Source organism: Anguilla anguilla, chromosome 15 (genome assembly GCF_013347855.1).
Source record: "Anguilla anguilla isolate fAngAng1 chromosome 15, fAngAng1.pri, whole genome shotgun sequence".
In the NCBI taxonomy this organism is placed as follows: Eukaryota; Metazoa; Chordata; class Actinopteri; order Anguilliformes; family Anguillidae; genus Anguilla; species Anguilla anguilla.
Genome location: NC_049215.1, coordinates 37,099,933 through 37,126,976, shown reverse-complemented (window position 1 = coordinate 37,126,976; position 27,044 = coordinate 37,099,933). Strand labels below are relative to the sequence as shown.

General features: G+C 45.9%; 1 protein-coding gene across 8 annotated transcripts in view; it reads right to left on the bottom strand.

Annotated features, from left to right (window-relative positions):
- Nucleotides 1–27,044, bottom strand: part of LOC118213622 (5-hydroxytryptamine receptor 1F-like) — a 61,177-nt gene that overhangs the window by 13,196 nt on the left and 20,937 nt on the right. For 2 of the 8 annotated variants that reach the window (XM_035392617.1, XM_035392616.1), the window contains exon 1: nt 9,105–9,353. The exons of 2 other annotated variants lie outside the window; for them this stretch is intronic. The gene's annotated coding sequence lies outside the window, so the exon portion shown is untranslated. Of the gene's footprint in view, nt 1–8,801; nt 9,076–9,104; nt 9,355–27,044 lie in introns of those variants that run through there. 4 more of the 8 variants (XM_035392621.1, XM_035392615.1, XM_035392623.1 and 1 more) reach the window with 4 other exon arrangements.

Below are 27,044 nucleotides of genomic sequence, written 5' to 3'. Positions count from 1 at the left end.
ACTGAGAGCTGAGATAGCGCTGAACACTGAGACAGCACTGGGAGCTGAGATAGCACTGAGATAGCGCTGAGGGCTGAATGCCATCAGGCACTGAAATCAAGGTAAAACTGGATTCAGAACTGCTGTTGATATCAGCAGCAAGAGCCAGCCAACAACTCTGTCATCTGTCACGTTTAATGACTTCGCCTCTGTGCCTGTAGCTGAAAAGAGATACTTCCTGTCTCAGCTGCTGAAAAGCACGCTACCTTTGCCTTTGAGATTTTCAGCAGTAGGACGAGGTCAAAAAAAAGCTGGGAGTGGTTTGGGGGAAGGGTGGGAGGGGTTTGGGGGAAGGGTGGGAGGGGTTTGAGAGAAGGGTGGGAGGGGTTTAGGGGAAGGGTGGGAGGCCAGTGTAAAGAGGTGGGTTTTTAATCTGCAACAGATGACGAGTAGAAACTCATCCCACTGCCGGGCTGTCAGGACAGATGGGTGGCCCAAATGGGAGCAGGGGGTACTGGCTCCCCACAGGGAGGCCAGGTGGCAAAATGTAACGACACAGAAATTTTTGGGCTTGGATGTGAGGCTGGATAATACAGGTTCCGTCCCAGCAGGAGCTGTGCTGTTGTGCTCAGACTGCAGGTTTGATGCTTCATCCCGATCCTTTCAGCAAACAGGAAATGAATCATACAGAGTGTCTGTCACAGATAAAGCATGTCACCCCAGATATGGACATTAGTTACTGGGACCCCATGTCTATCTGGAACACTCCCTGCTTTCTCCCAGTCGGTGAGGGGATGATGGCATAGATAAAACTCAACTGATTTTCAGTAGATGATAAAATCAGTAAATTACCAGTGTTAATAGCACAGAACTACAAAATAATTCAGAAAAAAGGGTGAAAACAGGCAGGAGAAACCCAGCTCACCCTAAGTTCAGTGTTTGAAGCAACGCTACATCAATGACACGTACACCTTTATTCACACTAATTATCAATATTCCCAAAAAGTGTTTGTGCTTATGGCAGCTCAGACATTTTTCAGATTCTGTGGCAGGTGGGAATCAGGCACTCAATTGCACCTTTCCCCCCACCTGTCACAGAATCATAAAAAAATCTGTCTGGTCTGAATAAAATTATTTGTTAAATGCTTTTGGAAGTAGCCTTCCCATTTCACAGTGAATCCGGATGTAGCTCAGTTATGAAAATGAAAAAGATGATGCTGTTTATATCGGGGGAGTATAAGAGTGCAGTGAGATCACAGTGTGCGACACATGAGCGGGTCCATCCACAGGAAATGAGCCTGTGAAATGGCTGCTTTCACAGGTGTGCTGCTGAGGACGTCTGCTTCCTGCCTCCTGAGCCGTTCGGCCTGAAGCTGAACTCTCCACACACGTTTTTAGGAGGATTCAATGCTGAAATTTTCATTGTTTCTAGCACCATAACACACTAATAAAAAAAGAATTCTGGCAACAAACGCATTATTAATTCCTATTGGTCACAGCTTAATTCAGCCAATCCATCACACACCACCAGGAAAGCAATCAGTGCATTCATATTTTCTACAAATTACAGGCAAACACTGGAAAGCCTGTTTGAGGCCAGTATGGGAACACAAAAATACCAGTTAGCATGCTATTAATTACTGCACCATGTGCTATAAAGTCCCATCAGCCACTTCTGCACCATGCGCTATAAAGCTCCATCAGCCACTTCTGCACCATGCGCTATAAAGCTCCATCAGCCACTTCTGCACCATGCGCTATAAAGCTCCATCAGCCACTTCTGCACCATGCGCTATAAAGCTCCATCAGCCACTTCTGCATCATGCGCTATAAAGTCCCATCAGCCACTTCTGCATCATGCGCTATAAAGCCCCATCAGCCACTTCTGCATCATGTGCTATAAAGCTCCATCAGCCACTTCTGCATCATGCTAAAAAGTCCCATCAGCCACTTCTGCATCATGCTAAAAAGCCCCATCAGCCACTTCTGCATCATGCGCTATAAAGCTCCATCAGCCACTTCTGCATCATGCTATAAAGCCCCATCAGCCACTTCTGCATCATGTGCTATAAAGTCCCATCAGCCACTTCTGCATCATGCTATAAAGTCCCATCAGCCACTTCTGCATCATGCTATAAAGCCCCATCAGCCACTTCTGCATCATGCACTATAAAGTCCCATCAGCCACCTCTGCACCATGTGCTATAAAGCCCCATCAGCCACTTCTGCATCATGAGCTATAAAGCCCCATCAGCCACTTCTGCATCATGTGCTATAAAGTCCCATCAGCCACCTCTGCACCATGCGCTATAAAGCCCCATCAGCCACTTCTGCATCATGCTATAAAGTCCCATCAGCCACCTCTGCATCATGAGCTATAAAGCTCCATCAGCCACTTCTGCATCATGCGCTAAAAAGTCCCATCAGCCACTTCTGCATCATGCGCTATAAAGCTCCATCAGCCACTTCTGCATCATGCACTATAAAGTCCCATCAGCCACCTCTGCACCATGCGCTATAAAGCCCCATCAGCCACTTCTGCATCATGCTATAAAGTCCCATCAGCCACCTCTGCATCATGAGCTATAAAGCTCCATCAGCCACTTCTGCATCATGCGCTAAAAAGTCCCATCAGCCACTTCTGCATCATGCGCTATAAAGCTCCATCAGCCACTTCTGCATCATGCGCTATAAAGCCCCATCAGCCACTTCTGCATCATGTGCTATAAAGCCCCATCAGCCACTTCTGCATCATGCTATAAAGCCCCATCAGCCACTTCTGCATCATGTGCTATAAAGCTCCATCAGCCACTTCTGCATCATGCTAAAAAGTCCCATCAGCCACTTCTGCATCATGCCAAAAAGCCCCATCAGCCACTTCTTCATCATGCTAAAAAGCCCCATCAGCCACTTCTGCATCATGCGCTATAAAGTTCCATCAGCCACTTCTGCATCATGCACTATAAAGTCCCATCAGCCACTTCTGCATCATGCTATAAAACCCCATCAGCCACTTCTGCATCATGCGCTATAAAGCCCCATCAGCCACTTCTGCATCATGCGCTATAAAGCCCCATCAGCCACTTCTGCATCATGCGCTATAAAGCCCCATCAGCCACCTCTGCATCATGCGCTATAAAGCCCCATCAGCCACTTCTGCATCATGCGCTATAAAGCCCCATCAGCCACCTCTGCATGTCCAGAGTCCCAGGTGAGAGCCTCAGGTACAGAGTCCCAGGTGAGAGGCCCAGGTGAGAGCATGCACCTCCAAACCCGCTATGTTTGCTCCATCTTCCTTTCTTTGGCTCCACTGATTTTCTTTCTGTGATAGTAAAGACGGTGGACAGCTGCAGGAGCCCATGCCCACTCTACACTGCCCATTCCAGACGGAAGCCCATGCCCACTCTACACTGCCCATTCCAGACAGGAGCCCATGCCCACTGTACACTGGCCATTCCAGACAGGAGCCCATGCCCACTGTACACTGCCCATTCCAGACAGGAGCCCATGCCCACTGTACACTGCCCATTCCAGACAGGAACCCATGCCCGCTGTACACTGCCCATTCCAGACAGGAGCCCATGCCTGCTGTACACTGCCCATTCCAGACAGGAGCCCATGCCCGCTGTACACTGCCCATTCCAGACAGAAGCCCATGCCTGCTGTACACTGCCTATTCCAGACAGAAGCCCATGCCTGCTGTACACTGCCTATTCCAGACAGGAGCCCATGCCCGCTGTACACTGCCTATTCCAGACAGAAGCCCATGCCTGCTGTACACTGCCTATTCCAGACAGGAGCCCATGCCCGCTGTACACTGCCTATTCCAGACAGGAGCCCATGCTCAGACTGTTGTTTCTTTTAAGGCCTGGGGTGCACAACAAGTGCCGGTCCATTTCAGGATTTTGAGCCAACTTCCGCTGTTAATTATTTAATAAGCTCAATTATATTTTGATCTGACATTATTATAAGCACCAGCTGTAGCCGCAGACTGCAAATACATCCTAAAGATAGAGCAGTAAGAAAACTAAAACTAAGGCAAGTGGTCGCAACCAAAACAGACTGGCCTTCCAGGACCGCAGTTCTGCACCGCTGCTTCAGATGCATTAGTTTCCAGATGCCGAGGAGCTGACTAAGACCTGCACAAAGGTCCAGAACGCAGGTACCTGTCAGAACTGAGCTGGCCTAGGTGAGAACAGATCAGGTTATGGGCGGCAGTGTAGTATAATGGGTAAGGAGTTGGTCTTGTAGCCTAAAGGCCGCAGGTTCAATTCCTCGCTAGGACACTGCCATTGTACCCTTGAGCAAGGTACTTAACCTGCATTGCTTCAGTATATATCCAGCTGTATGACTGGATACAGTGTAAATGCTATGTAAATTACTTGTGTATGTCACTCTGGATAAGAGCGTCTGCTAAATGCCTGTAATGTAATGGATATATAAGGTGAGCTGGGCAGGTGTGAACAGATCAGGTGAGCTGGCACAATTGTGAATGAACTTTTGTGAACACACCCGGTCACCACCTGAACCTACATTATCATCTGTACATGCAGTACATCAGGACTGTACCATCTTCACAGTCCCAGATACAAATCACACCACCTTCAGCATAGAAATGCCCAGAAATATTTTGTTTGTAATTAAGTTCCGAGTGTTTTTCACAAGGGTCTATCACCGGAAAGAGCACTTGAAGCAATTTCCTGAAATAATTCATTGTAGTTTGTTTGGAGACACAAAAGCTTTTCATCTCTAAAAGATCCATCTCATAACTACTGTATCGGTTTGTTGGTACTGGTTTCTTGATACTTGGTGATAATATTTATGGACTTTTCTTAGAACACGGAAATCGTTATTGAATAAACTTGCAAAAAAAAGTGCTTAAGTATCGATCACATTTCAGAGAAATAACCCAGGAGCCCTTGAGGATTAAAATAATGCACAAAAGGAGGTGGGCAGCCCTGTTCAACTGGGTGTGGATTTCAAGCAAAGAGCCATTTCAGTGAACAAACGTTAATGTGGGAAATTAACCTTTGATATCTTTGTTTAAAATAAATAAATAAATAAATAAATAAATAAATAAATAAATAAATAAACTGTAATCTCATCCAGTTGGATGCATAGCTCTCACAATGCCCCCCAAAAATCCCACTGCTTGTGTGGGTGCCAATCCTTATTCTGCTGATCTGAAGAAGAGCTTGAGAAGAGAACAGGATGAACTAGGCTTAAACAGGCAGCCACTAGTCCTGGACCCAGGGCTGCTGAAACAGAACTCTCCACTGAAAGAGCACTCTTGCTGAGGTAATGGAGGCATTCAGTCTCAACCACCCACACAGGCTGCACAGTTTTCTCATGACGACAAAAGATGATGAGATTCGCACTCCAAGAAAAAGTTCTGCAAAAAGAGTCACTTTGCAGTTCCTGTGTGCTTTCAGGGGTAAGCTGTACACAGACACTTTGGCCACTAAAGCCTTTGTTAGTGTGTTACACATTTCTTCACAAATAGGGTTGTTTTGTAATATGCGCTTTTTAAATGCAATCTTCCGTGATTGAGAGTATTCAATTTTCCTCACACAGACCAAGTCCGTCCATCCATAGATATGTGATGCTCATTTTCCCTGTTACTAGGTCATAATTACCTTACTGTGGGGCTCCTGTCTAATAAAGAGCATCATACCTACAGCTTTCTGTAACAGCAGCAAACACACCAGAGGAACCTCATTTTTCTCTTTCCGGGTCTGCAGATCATTTTTGAGTGAGTCTGCTGGGATCACTTGAGCTGGTACCAGCACTCATTAAGATGACAAGCTACTGGAATAAGACCCCAAGCGTTCTGCACAAAAGCGGCTTTCATGTCTTATCGTGTACGTTCACCGAAAGGAAAGCGCTCCTGACTGGTGATAAATGACAAAGTGAATAATGACAGAGTGAATAATGACAGAGTGAATACTGCGGCTGCTTTAGTCCGCTCTGATGGAGATTACACTGCAGCTAAGCGCAGAGCAGAGGTCTCCTGCGGCACTTCAGCAGCTGACCCTACTAATTTCTCCCCTCGGCCATTAAAATTCAGACACTGAGTGATGGGGAATCAAACTCATCTTCTAGGCCTCACAGCTTCTCCGGCTTTCCTCCTCCATCGGCACAGAAACAAATCCGCTCTTTAAACTTAGCATGACATTAACAGGCAATGGACAAGTGACAGGAAGAAGGCCTTAACTCCAAGGGTGTTGGGTTTTTTTTTTTCTTCACGACAATCTCTTGACTTCACTTAATGGAATCAATGTTTTGGTCTTCATTAGTCTAAAAACCCATCTGTCTGCAGTGTTCAATAACTACCCAAGTCCTGAGGAATGAGAATGAAAAGTGTTCTGCTAACTCCACTGTAACGCCCAAAGGTGAATCAGTGGCCAAACAATCATCAGAACTGCCACGCAAGATGGCACAAGATTAATTTTAAAAGGATAATTCCACCACAATTCAGCACTTTAACACCAGATGACCTGTCTATAAAGCCAGCAACAGTGGTGTAGTACAGATGTGTGCGCATGGTAACAACACTGAGCCAAGACAGGGTTATTCTGGCCACTGTGTCTCAGTCCAGCTGCCCATTTGCATGGACATACAGTACAGAGAAAAATTATCCTTCCTGGTAAAATTACACTGAGGTCAATTTACTGCAATACTGCAGTTTGCACAGTCTGGAAAACTATGAATTTTGACTTTAAAGTCACAGAAGGGCATCTAACAATAACTGCTCTTCACCGATAGAGTAAATTCTCCATCTTCACTGCCCTTCAGAGATTCATGCCCCGGTGCTCTCTGTCACCGTGCTGCATATTACCAGTGCTTCAGAACTGTATTTCACCAGTTACAGGATTGGTTCACCTTCTGGGCAGACAGGGACTGAACTCCAGTGCCAGCAGTGTAGACTGCATGTGCCAGCCCACCACTTCCCCACAGGCACTGTGTGCCACCATGCCATGCGGCATGCCATCTTTAATTTCAATGCACAACACATGACCTCCTATCTTCAGCACGTTTAATCTTCAGAAACACACCCAGCACAGTTCAGCTCTATAAAGAAACATCTAAAACTGTGGCATGAGGTTCCGTGTCATGCTATCTCAGGAAAATGCGTAATCTGTATTAACTGGGAACACAAAATGTTTCCACACAAGATTCACTGCAAGCAAATATGTGCACAATGCACTACTATGCCTCACTGGTCTAATTTAGTCTTCAATTTCAATTCAAACAAATAATGTTCTTCAGCAGGAATCTAACCGCCACTGACTTAACCCAATGTATGAAAGCAGCAATCTACTGGTACTGGCCTACATCAGAAACTGAAAATGCAAAAATGTTCCAGCCGATACGTTATGCAGCAAACCTGAAACAAATGGACAGATAGTTGTTACTAAATTTGGGTTTTCGTATTAAAAAGCAGGAATACACTCAAAATAAATAAATAATAAAATTAAGCGGTGTATTCGATTACAATCTTGTTGTATGATAAATTGTAATTATATACAACAAAATGTTTTGTCTCCATCTTATTCCAAAGACACATCCAAGTGGCTCCTGAAATGGCAGGGTTTTGATTCGCTGGATGAAATGCAGAGCTGTGATGCTCTGATATGGCCTCCTGACACAGGTAACCACTCACCGCGGATAAGGGAAACTAAATGACAGGTAAAACGCTTGAATGGCGTCTCCACGCTTCATAAAGAGTGCACAGCACATAATGGAACAGATTCAGTTCGCCCTGCACAATTTAATGAGAATGTTCAATATCACAGTCCAGCCAGTGAAGCAATTTCCAACTATCTTTGGGTAATAAGCTTCTGATATTTTTTTATTTTTGTTCTTCACCAAGGCACAGGGGATTCATAGCAATTGTTGATTTGTTTCTTTGAGGAGGATATTTGTCATCTGTTTCAAGGGAAATAACCTCATTTGCAAATGCATGCCAGTCTCACGTACTAGTAACAGATCCCTTCCTAATTTATGCATTTCACAAAACATAATAACCGTACAAAATTGACAAAATTCAAAAACCAAACAATGTTTGCTTGAGCAACGTCATCACAAAAAATGTGCTTCGATAGACTTAAAATCCAAGCGATTCGGAATACTTTCATTCGAACGTTAACTAGGAATATAAACGCAAATCCAGAATGATGAGTCCTGCATTACCCTAAAGTAGAACCGTGAAGGATATATTTTTAATATTTATTCACTTCACTGTGAGTAAAAAAAAACACGATTTATATTATTTAGGAATAGTACAATTTGAAAGAATATGAATTATACTTGTTAATCATTTTAATTTTTCAACAACTGCTCCGACTTTACCTCTCCGACTGAACATCGCTACCTGTTTTAAAATGTTTTTAACGTCGGATAAAAATAGCCTAATGAAAATGATTGTAGTTTGAACGTTGTTGTTTGCTGAACGTTTTTCTTAGAGTCACATACAATCTACGGTATGTATTTTATATTAATTGTGGCGTTAACACATGGGATGTAATTAACGTTTAAATGTTCAAACAGTATTAGTCTACTCCAGAGAAACACTCGATCCTTCAGATAAATACAGGTGCAATCTTTCAATTTGTTTAAAGCACACTGTACTTCCTGCACAATATGTAAATACACTAAATTGATAAAATAGGCTAGCTCCAAGACAGTAGGCGCAGACCACTGTCAGAGACCAAAACATTCCATTCTCTGTATTTATTTTCCCTGAAGCGACAAATGTGATATATTTTAGGCTTACAGTAATTAGTACAGTACCCTACAAAACTGCACTTCAAATTACTTACCTGTCTCCAGCCATCGATTCAGTCAGTTCGTTAATTTGAGCATATGGAATTCAACAGGCGTTCTACACCTCCAGGTCAATGCGACTGCTCTCCTACCGACGACCTGCGTCCGTGGATAAACAGTTAGAGATCCCAAACCGACACACGCTCAGAAGAGCTCGCTGTGGCAGCTACGAGACGCACCTTCCCATTTTACACACGTACAGAAATGAGCAAAGGACGTCACCTTGGTTTCAAGCAGAATCCCTCTGTGCGTTCAAAAACTAGTTTGATGGGAGGACTACAAGTCAAGGGTGTACTTACCTTTTGCGTTCGCACCGCGGCTGTACTGCTGAATGTCATTTAAAGAGACAAAAACATTTTTATACTCAACGAACAGAAGTTAGTTAGCCCGTTTCATTAAAATCATTTAGCCTACTTAATTATTAGTGTCTTCAGTCGCTCACGTTTGATTCACTAGGAGTGTTGATGAGCTTTTAATCCACAAGAGCTAATAAATCCACAGTGTATCGTTAACCGCTTGGCTTCTGCAATACCACACGCGCTTCGGCACTCAAGCAATACTGGAAGTGGAATAAAAATGGACGGTGGGTCGTGGCGTGAAAGGATGTGTTGACATTATTCAGGGAAAGTGGTTTTAATTAGGCGTGTGTAGAAGCAGACATAACGGAAAGTCAGTTTGGTGATCCCTGTCACTGAATTAACTTTTTTCCCCCCTTGTCACATATGTGGTATTTAATCTGAACGATATCACAGATTTATTATATAATCCAGGCGTGCTATAAGAACTCATAACCCCCGAAAAAAACCTATTCACAGGTTACACCATGGGAGGTGTAAAACATCCACATTACCTATACGTTCTATGAAAAAATGAAACATAATTGTATGAAGTGATGACTGTCTAAAACACACCTCTTCACCTTCACGTGGAGTATTTTTCCTTCAGCACATCCATGCTTGCCCCTCTCACTTTGACACAGTACTGCCATTTATCCTGAGCAGGTTACAACTGTCTGCATTTTCACACAGTGTCCATTTGCACAGCTGGATATACACTGACGGAGGTCAGGGAAAGAGCCCTCACTCAGGGGCACAGAAAATACACTACACTGCCTTTAGGCAACAAGGTCAGGTCCCAGCAAATACACTACACTGCTGCCACGCTCAGAACCGTGCACACACACACACACACGCATGCATGCACATGCACACACACATACGCGCGCACACACACACACACACACACACACACACGCACACACACGCATGCATGCATGCACACACACAATACACACACGCACACACACACTATACACACACACACATGCGCATACACACAAACACACACACACTAGACACACACTACACACACTATACACACACACACACACACATGCACATGCACACACACACACACACTAGACACACACTATACACACACACACACAATACACACACTAGACACACACTATACACACACACACATGCGCATACACACAAACACGTGCATACACACACTACACACACACACACACTAGACACACACTATACATACACACATACGCATACACACACATACACTATACACACACACACACAAGACACACTATACACACATACGCATGCACACACACACACAGTATACACACACACACACTAGACACACACTATACACACACACAGATACGCATGCACACACACACACACTAGACACATACTATACACACACACATACGCACGCACACACACTACACACACACACACACACACACACACACACACACACACACCCATACCCACACACACACACACACACACACACACCAGTCATCCTCATCATTTAGTAATGACGACTGATTCCGAGCAGAGATTCCCAGCAGTCAGCTAGCTGATTAGTGTACTCCAATGCCAGCAATGACACGACTCATCACTTTGCTTATGGACTAAAGGGCATCTCTAACCACCATCACATTGCTTATGGATTAGAGGGAATTTCTAACCACCATCACTTTTCTTATGGATTAAAGGGCATCTCTAACCACCATCACATTGCTTATGGATTAGAGGGAATCTCTAACCACCATCACTTTTTTTATGGATTAGAGGGCATCTCTAACCACCATCACTTTGCTTATGGATTAGAGGGAATCTCTAACCACCATCACTTTTCTTATGGATTAGAGGGAATCTCTAACCACCATCACTTTGCTTATGGATTAGAGGGCATCTCTAACCATCGCCTCTGTAGCGGCTGCAGATGTGTGGCTGAGATAAAGACCCTCCTCCCTGCAGCACTGCTCTCCACTGACCGCTCTCTACAGACCGAGCTGCAGCACCGCTCTCCACAGACCTCTCTCTACAGACCGAGCTGCATCACCGCTCTCCACAGACCGCTCTCTACAGACCGAGCTGCAGCACCACTCTCCACAGACGGCTCTCTACAGACCGAGCTGCATCACCGCTCTCCACAGACCGCTCTCTACAGATCGCTCTCCACAGACCACTCTCTACAGACCGAGCTGCAGCACCACTCTCCACAGACCTCTCTCTACAGACCGAGCTGCATCACCGCTCTCCACAGACCGCTCTCTACAGACCGAGCTGCAGCACCACTCTCCACAGACGGCTCTCTACAGACCGAGCTGCATCACCGCTCTCCACAGACCGCTCTCCACAGACCAAGCTGCAGAACCGCTCTCTACAGACCGAGCTGCAGAACCTCTCTCCACAGACCGAGCTGCAGAAACGCTCTCTACAGACCGCTCTGTACAGACCGCTCTCTACAGACCAAGCTGCAGAACCTCTCCACAGACCGAGCTGCAGAACCTCTCTCCACAGACCGAGCTGCAGCACCTCTCTCCACAGACCGAGCTGCAGCACCTCTCTCTACAGACCGCTCTCCACAGACCGAGCTGCAGAACCGCTCTCTACAGACCGAGCTGCAGAACTGCTCTCTACAGACCGCTCTCTACAGACCGAGCTGCAGCACCTCTCTCCACAGACCGAGCTGCAGCACCTCTCTCTACAGACCGCTCTCCACAGACCGAGCTGCAGAACCGCTCTCTACAGACCGCTCTGTACAGACCGCTCTCCACAGACCGAGCTGCAGCACCTCTCTCCACAGACCGAGCTGCAGAACCTCTCTCTACAGACCGCTCTCCACAGACCGAGCTGCAGCACCTCTCTCCACAGACCGAGCTGCAGCACCTCTCTCCACAGACCGAGCTGCAGCACCTCTCTCTACAGACCGCTCTCCACAGACCGAGCTGCAGAACCGCTCTCTACAGACCGCTCTGTACAGACCGCTCTCCACAGACCGAGCTGCAGCACCTCTCTCCACAGACTGAGCTGCAGCACCTCTCTCTACAGACCGCTCTCCACAGACCGAGCTGCAGCACCGCTCTCCACAGACCGAGCTGCAGCACCTCTCTCTACAGACCGAGCTGCAGCACCTCTCTCTACAGACCGAGCTGTAGAACCTCTCTCCACAGACCGAGCTGCAGCACCTCTCCCTCAATGGGCCCAATTTTAATCAGCCGTATTGTCTGTAAAATTTCCTGTGTTTCTGATGTGCAGCTGCCCAGAATATTTTATGCCAAATAATGTTCAGTAATTTCTAATGAATGTAGCCCTGTAGCTTTCCTACAATAAACTCCCACCCCCCACCCCAAAAAGACTGCTTAAACAAGTTGTGATATTATTGGATTTAACCCATATTAAATTAATACAATAAGGTAATTTTAAAAGCCAATATTGTGAACTAAATTGAAATAAGCACTTTTGGCAACTGCAGGATCTCATCAAAGTACCTTCATTAGTGATGAGGAAAACTGCTTGGAGGGAGAACAGAGGGCCTTCCTAACGATGCAGCTGGAGTGGTTTCATTTCCCCCCCCCACCGCCCCCAACCCCTTACCACCCAAGACCTGGAGTACCATTTATCAGTCTGTCAATTCACACCACTCACATCCATACAAATTACAAACTGCTAATTAAAAGCTTCAGCGGAAATGCCCTTTCAATGGAATTTTAATTTTGTTTTTTGTTTCAATCTCATGTGCATCTTTAGTTAAACAAAACACATACAATGCAGCCAATAGCTTTTATACTTGTACACGCGTGTCAGAGCTGACGACAGTATACATCATGAGCTGTACTTGACAGCACTCACTTCTGCTCTGTGATAGTTATGTAAATACATCGCAACCTTTATCCCAGTCATCAAAATGGGCAGGATTTCCCTGGATTTTAAAGTGAAATTATAGATAATTGTTATTATTTATTAATAATTTACCAGTGTGAAGCAGACAGACATGTTTCGGCATTGAACTCATCAGCGACTTGTTCCGGTTAAATGCATCAGACTGGCTTTAGGAGCAGGCTGCACACATTTTTTAATATTCAAGTCATACCATTTATTTACAAAAATAACTGCCGTAAAAACCTGCCTCTCTGATCTACTGCAAATTAAAAAATATGTGCAGATACTTTCCCAAATCTGCCATTGTTTTCTGTATTTATATGACCAGGAGGTGAGGTCATTATTTGCATATGACACAGATACAAACACACTCTGTAGACGGGCAGGACACTTCTAATAAGGCCACCCTGTTTAAAAGCTGCCTCACATCACAGGTGGTTTGATATTGGGACAGAATTGGGCTACATAAAAACATAAATAGGCTAGCGCAAGGCTACAGTGCACTATGTACAGTTTGAGGAAAAAATCAGCATAGCTTAAAACAGAAAATGCATGCTCCAAAATACCTGAATTACGTTATTCACCAATCAATCCCACGCTGATCAACCTGCAGTTTATCAGCATCAGAACGCTCCACCCTCTATCCAGTCAAATTCGCAGCATCATTTAACAGTGTCAGATACATGACTGGCAGAGTCTAAAATAGCCAACCCAGCCACAGATGGCAGGTTTTCCAGACCATAAACGTGGAAAGCGGTTGCTCCTATGAATCTGCACCAGAGTGATAATAACATGCCCTGGTGGAAATTCCATTTACACGCTTTAAAATGCTATAAATGTCAGGTGTCCCCCTGTGATTTCTGTTCGCTGGCTATCTCCACTAAAAACCCAACACCCCCTGGAGAACCCCGCCTCACAGGCATGGCAGAGATGCCTTAGCAGGGAAGATGGCTCACTGGTTGATGAATGAAGTCTGTGCAACCAGAAATCTGTGCATGAGCGAAATGTCTCAGAACCATACCAAGCACAAGCACAGCACTGCCTAGCACCCTGTAGCGCTCTATAGCGCCCTGTAGCAGCCTATAGCGCCCTGTAGCACACTGTAGCACCCTGTAGCGTCCTGTAGCAGCCTGTAGCGCCCTGTAGCAGCCTGTAGCGCTCTGTAGCAGCCTGTAGTGCCCTGTAGCACCCTGTAGCGCCCTGTAGCAGCCTGTAGCGCCCTGTAGCAGCCTGTAGCGCCCTATAGCAGCCTGTAGCGCCCTGTAGCACCCTGTAGCGTCCTGTAGCAGCCTGTAGCGCCCTGTAGCAGCCTGTAGCGCTCTGTAGCACCCTGTAGCAGCCTGTAGTGCCCTGTAGCACCCTGTAGCGCCCTGTAGCAGCCTGTAGCAGCCTGTAGTGCCCTGTAGCACCCTGTAGCAACTTGTAGCAGCCTGTAGCTCACTGTAGCAGCCTGTAGCACCCTGTGGCACCCTGTAGCGCTCTGTAGCAGCCTGTAGCGCCCTCTAGCGCCCTGTAGCAGCCTGTAGCAGCCTGTAGCGCCCTGTAGCAGCCTGTAGCAGCCTGTAGCGCCCTGTAGCAGCCTATAGCAGCCTGTAGCGCCCTAGACTGTGACCTAAACAGGACTGCCTTACTCAGATTCTGCTGCTGAATTCTCCTTTTCTGGGATTGCTGTTTCAAGCACAATACCACTATGAACATCCACTTGGAACATAATCTTCCCTTCGTGAAGCAACTCAAGATTTGAATCTTTGATCTGGGAAAGTCAAAGTAAATAGAATCATGAGAAGTTTGAAATGAAAATGATAAAAAAAAAAAGAATATCGGCCTTTCTGGACTACAATATGAAAAGAACTTTAATCAACAAGACAGACAGAAAGCGTTTCCCAAGGGGGAAAGAGGTCATTTATATCAGTATAGGATATATTTTTATTTAAAGGTTTACCTTGTATATTTTCAAATATATCAATTACTGCTGCTTTGATATATGAAATTGCATATGAATATGAATGCATATTAAGTAAAGTTCCGCTATATTATTTAATAGAACCGCACACCATGCGTAAAATGGGTCTCTACACAACACATGTTTGATATTGAAAGGTATAAAAATGCAACACAAAGCCATGCAAAATAAAACAGCCTAATGCAGCACCTCTGGAATGGGCTCATGATGCGTTAATGATGCTTGTATCTGACCACAGAGAAGTGTACTACAATGTTAGGCCATTTGTGTCATCTCAGCTCATCATTTGCTCATTATGTTTTGGGCTTGGCAGCTGGAGACGTCTCCAGAAAAGCCCCTTAGCCCATTATCTCACCCAGCTTAACAGTTTTTCTACAGATGACACAAATGACTGTACTTTCCACGCTCTTGGGCCAACTGCCACTGATTTTTCTCCACTCATTAAATTCCTAAAGTGTGTGTGTCAGTGCATGTGTGTGCGTGCATGTGTGTGTGTGCGTGTGTGTATGTGTGTGAGTGCATGTGCGTTTCTGTGTGCGTGTGTACATGCGTGTAAGTGTGTGTGTCATTGCATGTGTGTGCATGCGTGTGTGTGTGTGTGTGAGTGCATGCGCGTTTATGTGCGTGTGTGCGTGTGTAAGTGTGTGTGTCAGTGCATGTGTGTGTGAGTGCATGTGCGCATGTGTGTGTCAGTGCATGTGTGTATGTGTGTGAGTGCATGTGTGTGTGTGCTTGTGTGTGTGTGCATGTGCGTGTGTGCATGTGCGTTTCTGTGTGCGTGTGTGTGTCAGTGCATGTGTGTGTGTGCGTGTGTGTACGTGTGTGAGTGCATGCGTGTAAGTGTGTGTGTCATTGCATGTGTGTGCATGCGTGTGTGTGTGTGTGTGAGTGCATGCGCGTTTATGTGCGTGTGTGCGTGTGTGTGTCAGTGCATGTGTGTGTGAGTGCATGTGCGTGTGTGCATGTGTGTGTCAGTGCATGTGTGTATGTGTGTGTGTGCTTGTGTGTGTGTGCATGTGCGTGTGTGCATGTGCGTTTCTGTGTGCGTGTGTGTGTCAGTGCATGTGTGTGTGTGCGTGTGTGTACGTGTGTGAGTGCATGTGTGTATGTGTGTGAGTGCATGTGTGTGTGTGCGTGTGTGCATGTGTGTGCGTGTGTGCACGTGTGTGTAAGTGTGTGTGTGAGTGCATGTGTGCGTGTGTGTATGTGTGTGAGTGCATGTGTATGTGTGCGTGTGTGCATGTGTGTGTATGTGTGTGAATGCATGTGCGTTTCTGTGTGCGTGTGTGCGTGTGTGTCAACGTGTGTGTGAGAATGCATGTGCGTTTCTGTGTGAGTGCATGTGTGTGTGTGTGCGCGTGTTTATGTGTGTGAGTGCATGTGCGTGTGTGTGTGCGTGTGTGCGCTTGTGTGTGTGTGTATGTGCGTGTGAGTGAGTGTGTGTGTGCATTCTTTCTAAGTATTTTGCAATAAAATTTGTAATAGATAACTTCTGAATTTAAGGTGGAAATCCATAACTTGGGTACAGTTTTCCCAGGAAGTAGCAGAGACATGATTAGTTATTTTTGGGGACTCAACTTTGGAGGGACCAATTTTTTAGATCTCTTCAGTGAGATCACAGGAAGGCGAAACATTAGATGAATCTATTTGGAATTTTTTTTTAAAATCCTTTTTGATTAAAATATGTTTAAAAGTAAAGATACTAGATCTTTTACGTTAATAAATATGGAAGAAAAGTTAAAATGAGAGTTGTCATGTTTACAATAAGTCTGTTCTCTCAGGGAAAATGAGCACCTCTGTGCATCTCGTTGCCGTCTAAAAACTGCACCTGGGGATTTCATGCACCCACACTTGTTTTAATCTGCCGGTTGGATTTAGGCTGTCAGAACATCTGCTTAATATCTTTTGGATGAATAACCTGGTCTGTATCTCCCAGAGGGGATGTCAATGAAGTAATTTTGTTTTTTTTTTAGTTTTCAAAGTCTGTTGTTTTGCAATTATTTCAATGAAAAGCTCACACGTTTTTCCACTATATTTCAGTGGGCTGGGAAATTGAATTTTAGAGGACATATCTGGAGCTAGAGTTGGAAAATCATCTTTAAAATAAAGTGCACACACCTTCACACATTGTCATGAATATGACCTCCAAAATGTATTGAGATTCCAGAAAGACTTTGGACAATGTTAAAAATGATTTATAATCTGTTGTGTCAATGGCCATTTCTGGCTTTCAGAATCCAGACCTAATGTTGTTTGTGATGCAAGAATTTGCTGTAAAAAGGCTTTTGTCTAAATGTATATGTGCCCGATAGATCCCACAGAAGCCCACTCATATACAGCAAAGAGAAACACTGGGAGATATTGCGCAGTTTCAGTCAGCACATTGTTCACACAGAGCTGAGAAGCAGGCAGTGGTTTCACAGTTTGTTTACACTCTGCTACGCTCTGTAACGCAGAAGCATCAGCCATGGGGGGCTGATAATAACCCCCCCCCCCCCCCCCCCCCCCCCCGTTCCCCAGCAGCTTCTCACTTGATCATCACCCCCAGGTCCACGCTGGGGCAGTCAGCAGAGAGGGGTAATGAGCATTTTGGGTTTGAATGCAGCAGAGAGCACTGAGCTCGGTCCCCCAGCCTTTCATCTCTGCTGGAGGGGCGGTCTGCAGATGAGAGGGCTCTAATGTAGGCCGCCTTTGAGCTCCAGCCACAGCACGAGCATTAAATAGGGCAAAGAAGGCGGGTTGCTGAGCGGCTCGTTCGGAAAAGACCACGCTCTACGGGCTCAGACCAGACCGTGCCGACTGTGGCGGTAACTCCAGAGTGACACGCGATTGCCTGTTGCATCGCCCGGGTTATGGGAGGGTTCGGTCGGTTAGCTGTCCACGTCTCATTGATCTCTAGCGCCCCCCGCTGGTCGATCGGGTTCCTGTGGGTGGCACGCCAAAGCTGCATATGAAAGGTCTTCCTCTGACTCCACTCTATGTGAGCTTAGCCCTGGGCTACAGTGTGAAAAGAAGTAGGCTGGTGACATCACTTGTTTTAGAGAACCACAGATGTCTTCACCCTCCTGATCGGCAGTGGGGATCACACATGAATTCGACTACAAATAGTAATTGGATATGCCAAATTAGGGTTGAAATTGGACATACTGAGCCCCTTGCTGGGCACCAAACGAATTTATAAGAAAAAGAAAAAGAGGGCAAAGGCACTGGCTGTGTGTGAAAGCAGGTCGCAGGCTGAGGAAAAGAGGGGGAAAGACGGGTTCGAATCGTGCTGTACGGCTTCAGATGACAGGCTTTAACAACCCAATATATCGCCACAAATTTACAAATGTGCTTTAAATAGTGTGCAGAAAAAACTGCAGAATTTATTATGGCTACAAGTGACATACTGAGAGGTGGGCTAATATGTTAGCAGACTCTTGGTACTGCTTCAGTAACAGCAAACAGGAGTCCGTTAGAAAGGCTCATTGATTAAATGTTACGTAAATTGTTCAGCTCTTAGGGATACAAATGGCTCAGTGCTTTAATTCTTCAGTACTGCTGATATGCCATCTCAATAAATTTGCCTTTAAATAATTGCCTTTACATGGCAGGGGTTCCCTGGTGAAGTACTACAGTTTTACCCGTGACCAGCAAATATGCAGTCATATTTCATACTGCCTCGTCATGCTTTATTATGTACATATACTTGATTTGTTCCTGCCTTTCTTTTTATTGAAAAACTGCAGGACACCCCCCACCCAGTGGGTACCCCTCTGCTTAAATAAGGGACATAATGATAATCCTAAAGTGTAAAGGGATAAGACATAGGACTGGATACCCAGCACAAGGGAGCCTGTTAAGCAGAATATTCCACGCAGAAATACCTTCTCATCTCATTCTCAACACTAGCCAGGCTTATCCATTATACAGCTCTAGGACACACCTCTTCTGTCCATTCTAGGAATTAGTTTTTTTTCCCCGAAGGCATATGGTTCAGGTAACTGCTCCCCAATTTTTCCGGCTTTCCAAAAACTAGGAAGCAAGAAAGCCTTTCAGGCTCGACAGGAAGGCTAATAAGGCTAATGTGCGAGAGCCCGAGTCAGATATGCAATTACTGTAATTTCTTTAATGGAGGCCTTGCAGTGTCCCCTCCTTCAGCCTGATGCATCAGCAGTGGGGGGGGGTATGTGGCCGTGACCAAGGGCAAAGATTACGGGCGGCCATGCCCACCGACCCCCCCCAACATGGTACACAATTTAACCCCCCCAGTTTGCGATTTGAAATCCCCTCCCCCCAAATCTGAGATAGCAACTTGATACCAAAACACCTTCCCACCCCCTCGGTCCACAATGCTCCCCTCCATGCTTACTGTAAATGTCAAACCCCGCCCACGGCTGTAAGGCCACACCCTCCCATTGGCTCTCCAGCTGTCATGGGGAGAACCTACAGTCTCTTGTTTTCACTTAATGAATCAACCTGCTTCTCAGTATGACAGCCTGAGCACGTTAGCGCCTGCTTCTCAGTGACTTCTCAGACTGAGCACGTTAGCGCCTGCTTCTCAGTGACAGACTGAGCACGTTAGCGCCTGCTTCTCAGTGACAGACTGAGCACGTTAGCGCCTGCTTTTCAGTATGACAGACTGAGCGCGTTAGCGCCTGCTTCTCAGTGACAAACTGAGCGTGTTAGCGCCTGCTTCTCAGTGACAGACGGAGCGTGTTAGCGCCTGCTTCTCAATATGACAGACTGAGCGTGTTAGCGCCTGCTTCTCAGTATGACAGACTGAGCGCATTAGCGCCTGCTTCTCAGTGACAGACTGAGCACGTTAGCGCCTGCTTCTCAGTATGACAGACAGAGCCTGTTAGCACCTGCTTCCCACTGACAGACTGAGCGCATTAGCGCCTGCTTCGCAGTATGACAGACTGAGCCTGTTAGCACCTGCTTCTCAGTGACAAACTGAGCGCGTTAGCGCCTGCTTCTCAGTATGACAGACTGAGCACGTTAGCACCTGCTTCTCAGTATGACAGACTGAGCACGTTAGTGTCAGGCACATAGCTCTCAGCCTCTCCATATTCATAACAGGGTCAGGAAAAGGGCAGGGCCCACACAATCTGATAGCACAGTCACAAGCAGAACATCACAATGCTTCCGACTAGACTGTGCTTCTCCTACGATCTACAAATTATCAATACAAGGGTGGTGGCTACATTTGAGCACGGTGTCGTTCAAAAGGGCAGAATCACACAATCACATTTAGTTTACATGATGGAAAATTTCTAATTATTTTTTTAGGAATTTCAAGAGTTATTTGAATCTATGTTTAAAGTTAGTGATTTAGTCCTCATCATTCCTTCTTTTCTAGAAAAAATAAAAAAATGGCGGGTAGAAGGATCTGACTTTCTGACAGACAGAAATTTCATGGCCTATTCAGGCCTGGCAAAGCGCCCTGTGGAATGCCACACCTCACCGGAGCTAGTGATCTTCAGCTTCATGCAGCGGCTGCCCTAAACTGATCTAATTAACTTTTTGATACTTGGAGCCACACCATAGCCACAGATCTTGCTTCATGGGCAGTGAGATGGTTGAGGCCGCTTAGTTCTGCCAAACATCCTCCCATGTTTAGAAGAGACAGTGATTCAGTGGATTTAACAAGGACACACAGTGTCATTGATGCAAAGCACCTCTCTTATGCAGCACCTCGAATTTCAGGTACTCGAGTGCTGATAGCTCCCCCTAGTGGAGCATCTTCAGTCTGCTAAACATGAGTGAGTGAGTGAGTGAGGTGCTTCGCATCTGAAAAGTTGGTTAGGTATGATCAGTCAATGACAGCAAGTTCCAGCTGTCATTTTACAAAAAGAAACCCCCCCAGTCACAAACACTTTATATACTACAAGGAGATTCATTCTCCTTCATGCATAATTTGATTACTGCATGGTATACTACAATATAATTTTCAATTATTTATTTTTTCTCCTTTTTAGGCATTTACAAGACATTGTTACACAGAGCAACTAATACAGTTTAGATTTTTTAAATGCAAAGAAGGCTTTGCTTTGCTACACATGCAAAGCTCAGGAGTATAACTACAGCAACAAGCCTGCAAGCCTGTTAGCCGCTACGCTACAGTGCGTCCCCAAGCTGAATCAGCAACACTAAACTGAATTACAGTTCAGCTTTCTGAAATGTGATATTACATCTTGCTTACTAACACAGGAACAGCTGGAATTTGGACATTAACTGGGATAATTAATCTTTCAGTGAGCGTTGTTGATGAATGTTAAATGCTTGTGAATATTTTCAAACCGCTATGTACACAGCCCATGGCCATATAATACTGATCTAATGACGTGTGGCTCTGAAAAATTCCTCTGCATGTGCTCACATAGTGGTCTTCTGGACTGGAATTCCCACAAATGCCATCTGAAGAACATATGCCCATTTTCCTTGTGTTCATCCAGCCTACAGGTCATGGACTTGGCACTGTCTGACAAACACTCATGCAAACGGCGAGGGACCTGGGCCCCAGCTCAAAAAAAAACAGGAAATGTGCACTAAACTCAAAGGCAACTCACAAATGCTCAGAGTGAACAAACATCGCCTTGCTGTGGCATAATGAATTAAAATATCCAATTACATTTCTCCCATGTAGTTTAGGAAAATTGTCCTGATGGGAAGATGGCCCAGGAGAAAAGGCATCTGCACATGTCACAGAGTTTTACTGCAAGAGGTCCTAGGGAGCGGCCAAACCGTGCTTTCCTTCCCCAGGATAGACCCTCTGGGCAGTTAGCACACACTTAATATTGCAATTTAATTAGAGACTAGAGGTGCATCTCTTTAATGTGCTTAATTTACAAGGCTTCCACAATCAAGTGCACTCCTCTTGGCTAACAGCCACTTGAAAACATCTAACCTAATTTTTGATAGTCTACTGATTGGAGGAGAAGTGCATCGCCCAGTGATCTGATTGGAGGAGAAGGGAAATATCTCAGTGATAAGGAAAGCCATTGGGTGCCTGTTGTCCAGACTGAGCTAACCATAACCCAAACACACTATCAGGGCTCTGTAAATGAATGCACCGGACTGACTTTTCTGCTCTCTAGAGAGAGAGAGAGCAGGTGCTACAGATTTAGAACAATCTCACAAAGAGAAACCGTTTGAGATGACCTTCCTGACAAGGCGTACCTGGCTGTCATATTCCGGTCTGGGTTTGAGCCTCACTGACCCGGGAGACCGGGCTGATTATTCTGCCAGCAGAACATCTCCAGATCAGGTGGAGCCAGAGAGGTGATCTGGTGACATTTCCCCCGGTCAGGCGCCGCATCCGCCTTCGCTCCGCTGGAAAACTGTCATGGTAACGGAACCAGCCAAAGCTTAAAATAGCAGATGGAGCATGTGGCTTCTGAGGACTGCTTATCAAACTGGATGATGGAGTCTTATACAGCGTGGAAGAAAAAAGGAAATATGAATATATAAATACAAATAAAATGGCAGGCAGATGGGGCCAAAGACAGGTAGAGATAAGACTTGGAGTGTGTTTCAGACAAGAACACACACTTGTCACCATGTAACCACTTTAACAATGAGAATTTAACCTCATCATCACCATACAACACTATACTATCACCATACCACACCATACCACCACACCATACCACCACCGTACCACACCATACCACCACTGTACCACACCATACTGCCACCATACCACCACCGTACCACACCATAGCATCACCGTACCACACCATACCACACCATCACCATCACCGTACTATACCATACGACACCATACCACCAACGTACCACCACCATACTATACCATACCACACCATATGACCACTGTCCCACCAAACCATACCACCACCGTACAACACCATACCATACCACACTATACCACCACCTAGACCAACTGTCAGGTCAGGCTTTACAAGAGAAGTCTGAAAGCCATTTTTAAGAAGTTTGTTTTACGGAATGGCAAGGATTCAAAAGAGCATTTGTTGACTTAGAAGTTCTAAATTTGGGGGGGGGGGGGGGGGGGGGGGGGGTCAATAAGAGCAAGTGGAGGCCAACACACTGTAAGCTATCAGTGGCCCCAGGTGAGGAAGCAGGTGTGGTCAGTGGCCTCAGGTGAGGAAGCAGGTGTGGTCAGCGGCCCCAGGTGAGGAAGCAGGCATGGTCAGTGGTCCCAGGTGAGGAAGGAGGCATCGTCAGTGGCCCCAGGTGAGGAAGCAGGTGTGGTCAGCGGTCCCAGGTGAGGAAGCAGGTGTGGTCAATGGTCCCAGGTGAGGAAGCAGGCATGGTTAGTGGTCCCAGGTGAGGAAGCAGGCATGGTCAGTCTATCAGGAAAGTTATTTTCCTGATAGACTAGTCTCCCCAACACCAAGCAACTATTTCAGTTTAAATTAGGCACTGGACACACTGAAATACCATTTGCCTGGAAGAGAATGTGTTCTTATAAATGACCATAAAGCATTGCAATGTTGCAGACAGATGAAATATCGGATACCCAGATTACTAGGTGGTTTTTGGCTTTGGAGTCAACAGTTCATAACTGTTCATCAAGCAGGAAAGCAGAGCAGATGTCTGCTACTTGCATGCTGTTCCAGTCTCTGCCTGGATACGTTCAAATAGCTAAATGTCAGAAGAGGTGAAAATCAAATTCTGGTGGCTTTCTGTTGCCTTAAACACACTTTCCTGTTTATTAGAGAGTCAGGAGGTCACAAACCTACAACATTACAAGACTTAACTATACCAAATCAGGTCTGCCAAGAAGGCAATCTCTCACTCCCTCTATTTAGACCTCCTGTAGCACACCAGTTTCCTCTTAAATCCCAACAAATTGGCAGGTGTTTCATGCTCCACGCAGTCAGGAAGTGCAGCAGTGTCAGTCTCCCAATCACAGCCCTCATGTGGTCAGAGCGCACTGGAAGTCAAAGCGTTTCATACGATCCTCACGATCCTACCGTGAATCTGAAACCTCTCACCAGGCTGGAGTGTGTTTAACAAGGGAAAGCGCCGTTGGGGTGTGAAGTGCGTTTAGACGACAGAGCGCTCAGATCCCTGGATGTGAAGTGCGTTTAGACGACAGAGCGCTCAGATCCCTGGATGTGAAGTGCGTTTAGACGACAGAGCGCTCAGATCCCTGGATGTGAAGTGCGTTTAGACGACAGAGCGCTCAGATTCTGGGATGTGAAGAGCGTTTAGACGACAGAGCGCTCAGATCCCTGGATGTGAAGTGCGTTTAGACGACAGAGCGCTCAGATCCCTGGATGTGAAGTGCGTTTAGACGACAGAGCGCTCAGATCCCTGGATGTGAAGTGCGTTTAGACAACAGAGCGCTCAGATCCCTGGATGTGAAGTGCGTTTAGACGACAGAGCGCTCAGATCCCTGGATGTGAAGAGCGTTTAGACGACAGAGCGCTCAGATCCCTGGATGTGAAGTGCGTTTAGACGACAGAGCGCTCAGATTCTGGGATGTGAAGTGCGTTTAGACGACAGAGCGCTCAGATTCTGGGATGTGAAGTGCGTTTAGACGACAGAGCGCTCAGATCCCTGGATGTGAAGTGCGTTTAGACGACAGAGCGCTCAGATCCCTGGATGTGAAGTGCGTTTAGACGACAGAGCGCTCAGATCCCTGGATGTGAAGTGCGTTTAGACGACAGAGCGCTCAGATCCCTGGATGTGAAGTGCGTTTAGACGACAGAGCGCTCAGATCCCTGGATGTGAAGAGCGTTTAGACGACAGAGCGCTCAGATCCCTGGATGTGAAGAGCGTTTAGACGACAGAGCGCTCAGATCCCTGGATGTGAAGTGCGTTTAGACGACAGAGCGCTCAGATCCCTGGATGTGAAGTGCGTTTAGACGACAGAGCGCTCAGATTCTGTGTTGTGGGAGGAGGAATGCACTCTTTAAGCCCTGGAACCCGCCTTGTCTCCCTGAGCATTTAATAATCACTCCTGTGAGATTCCCTCTCGCTACACACAGCCATTAATCTGAAGAATAATAAAGAGCTGATCTGAGCATTCCACAGAAAGGTCAAAGACATAAATAAAGTCCAGCACTTCATGTTTACAAAATGCATTTGTGGCAATTATTATACACCAGCTATAGATGCACTTAAGATTCTGATATCCATCATGACTCTAATAACTGAACATCTTATTTAAAATGAATGAAGTAAATGGCATACAAGTAGCATATTAATGAAAAGACAATATTCAGCATGTTTCAGCAATCATGAGATTACTATACATTCCCACTTCTGAGTGCCACTATTATCAGTCAAGAATTCAAAACATACGACTTTAATGTAAAGCATTAAAACTGATAATTGAAAAACCATTCAAAATCGTTACTCAGTGTCAATGATAAAAATAATATGTTTATCTAAAAGAATTCCACAGTACACGTAACCTAGATTTCAGAGTGGGGTTTATGTTTACCTTAAATAGATGACTGCCATGCTAGGCTGACAGACAGTACATGACTTCCCTCTGATTGGGTAACCCTCTTCTCATGTGCTCTTAAGGTGCAGTGCAAAATCTGCTGTTTGTCTTCACTTTAAACAGTTTCCAATTTTTGCATTTTCATTAAGTCCTGATGGGTTCAGGATTAATTAAGGTTATAATTGAGTACTGTGGTGCATCGTTAATAGAAGCTGTGAGCACCTGTCCATAGAGCTGGATTTGATCCCACTTTCCCAGCCTGATTTTAATGTGCTAATTACTTGTGGCCTACAGGGTCATCACAGGAGAGGGGTGTGCATTGTGCACACACACACACACGCATGCACACACACGCATGCGCGCACGCACACACACACGCATGCACGCATGCACATGCACACACGCATGCACACACACACACACACACGCGCACACACACACACAGACACACGCATGCACGTACACACTCACTCACATACACACACTCACACTCACATACACACATATACACACACATGCATTTGCACACGCACACACACACACGCACACACACACACAAAACATGCTGGGTATGAGGGGAGTAGTGCACGAGGGAGCAGTCCACAGGGGAGCAGTGCACGGGGGAGCAGTGCACAGGGGAGCAGTGCACAGCGGAGCAGTGCACGGGGGAGCAGTGCACGGGGGAGCAGTGCACGGGGGAGCAGTGCACGGGGGAGCAGTGCACAGCGGAGCAGTGCACGGGGGAGCAGTGCACGGGGGAGCAGTGCACGGGGGAGCAGTGCACGGGGGAGCAGTGCACAGCGGAGCAGTGCACGGGGGAGCAGTGCACAGGGGAGCATGTGGCCCAGAAGCAGAGCCAGCCCCCCCACAGGCACTCCAGACTCACCCTCCGCTCTGATTCAGCATTACATTTCACACATTACTGCAAAATTAAAGTTCAGCTACCGCCAAATTACATCTTACCAGACTGCGTTTGTGTAGGGGAAAAACAGATGTTTCCATTTATTTGTTGACCAAGGTTAAGAAAGAATGAGAAGTGAGAGAATTGAGGTTCTGTAAACACAAACCCTGGTTTATGAAGAAAGCACTGAAAACTCAGGTATCGTGTCGTTACAGGATTCTATAAATCATCAACAGCAAATTTCAGTTTTATAAGAAAGATCTTAACACTGAACTCAAGGCAGGGGAATCTTTCTTCCCCATTTGGCCATACAGAGGGACGATGAGGGAAATGATTGATCTGTCACTTTTCATCAAGCAGATACCAAGAAATACCAAATATCACAGAACCTTGGTGAATATCAGCTGTCCTCGTGACCTTTATGGGTAGATGTGCTGGTAAATTAGGCCCCTGTTGTTTCCACTCGAAGCTCATGCTGTGCTGTGCATGTATGAAGAACCATAAACAGTAAAACAAACAAGCTTCTACCTTGGATTTTTCGAGTGCCAACTCAAGTGATTCAACTGCACAAGTGAGTACTGACTCCACTGCTAAATGAGAACTCACACCATTGACATCCTCCATAATCTGAATCAAAAGGAGACTTGGCACTCCCACATAACTGCAAAAGGTAAGAAAAATTCAATATGTTTTGTGATATTAATAGACAGTCCAAGCGTTCCAGTTGCCTAATCTTTGCTGAAGAACAGACTTTGC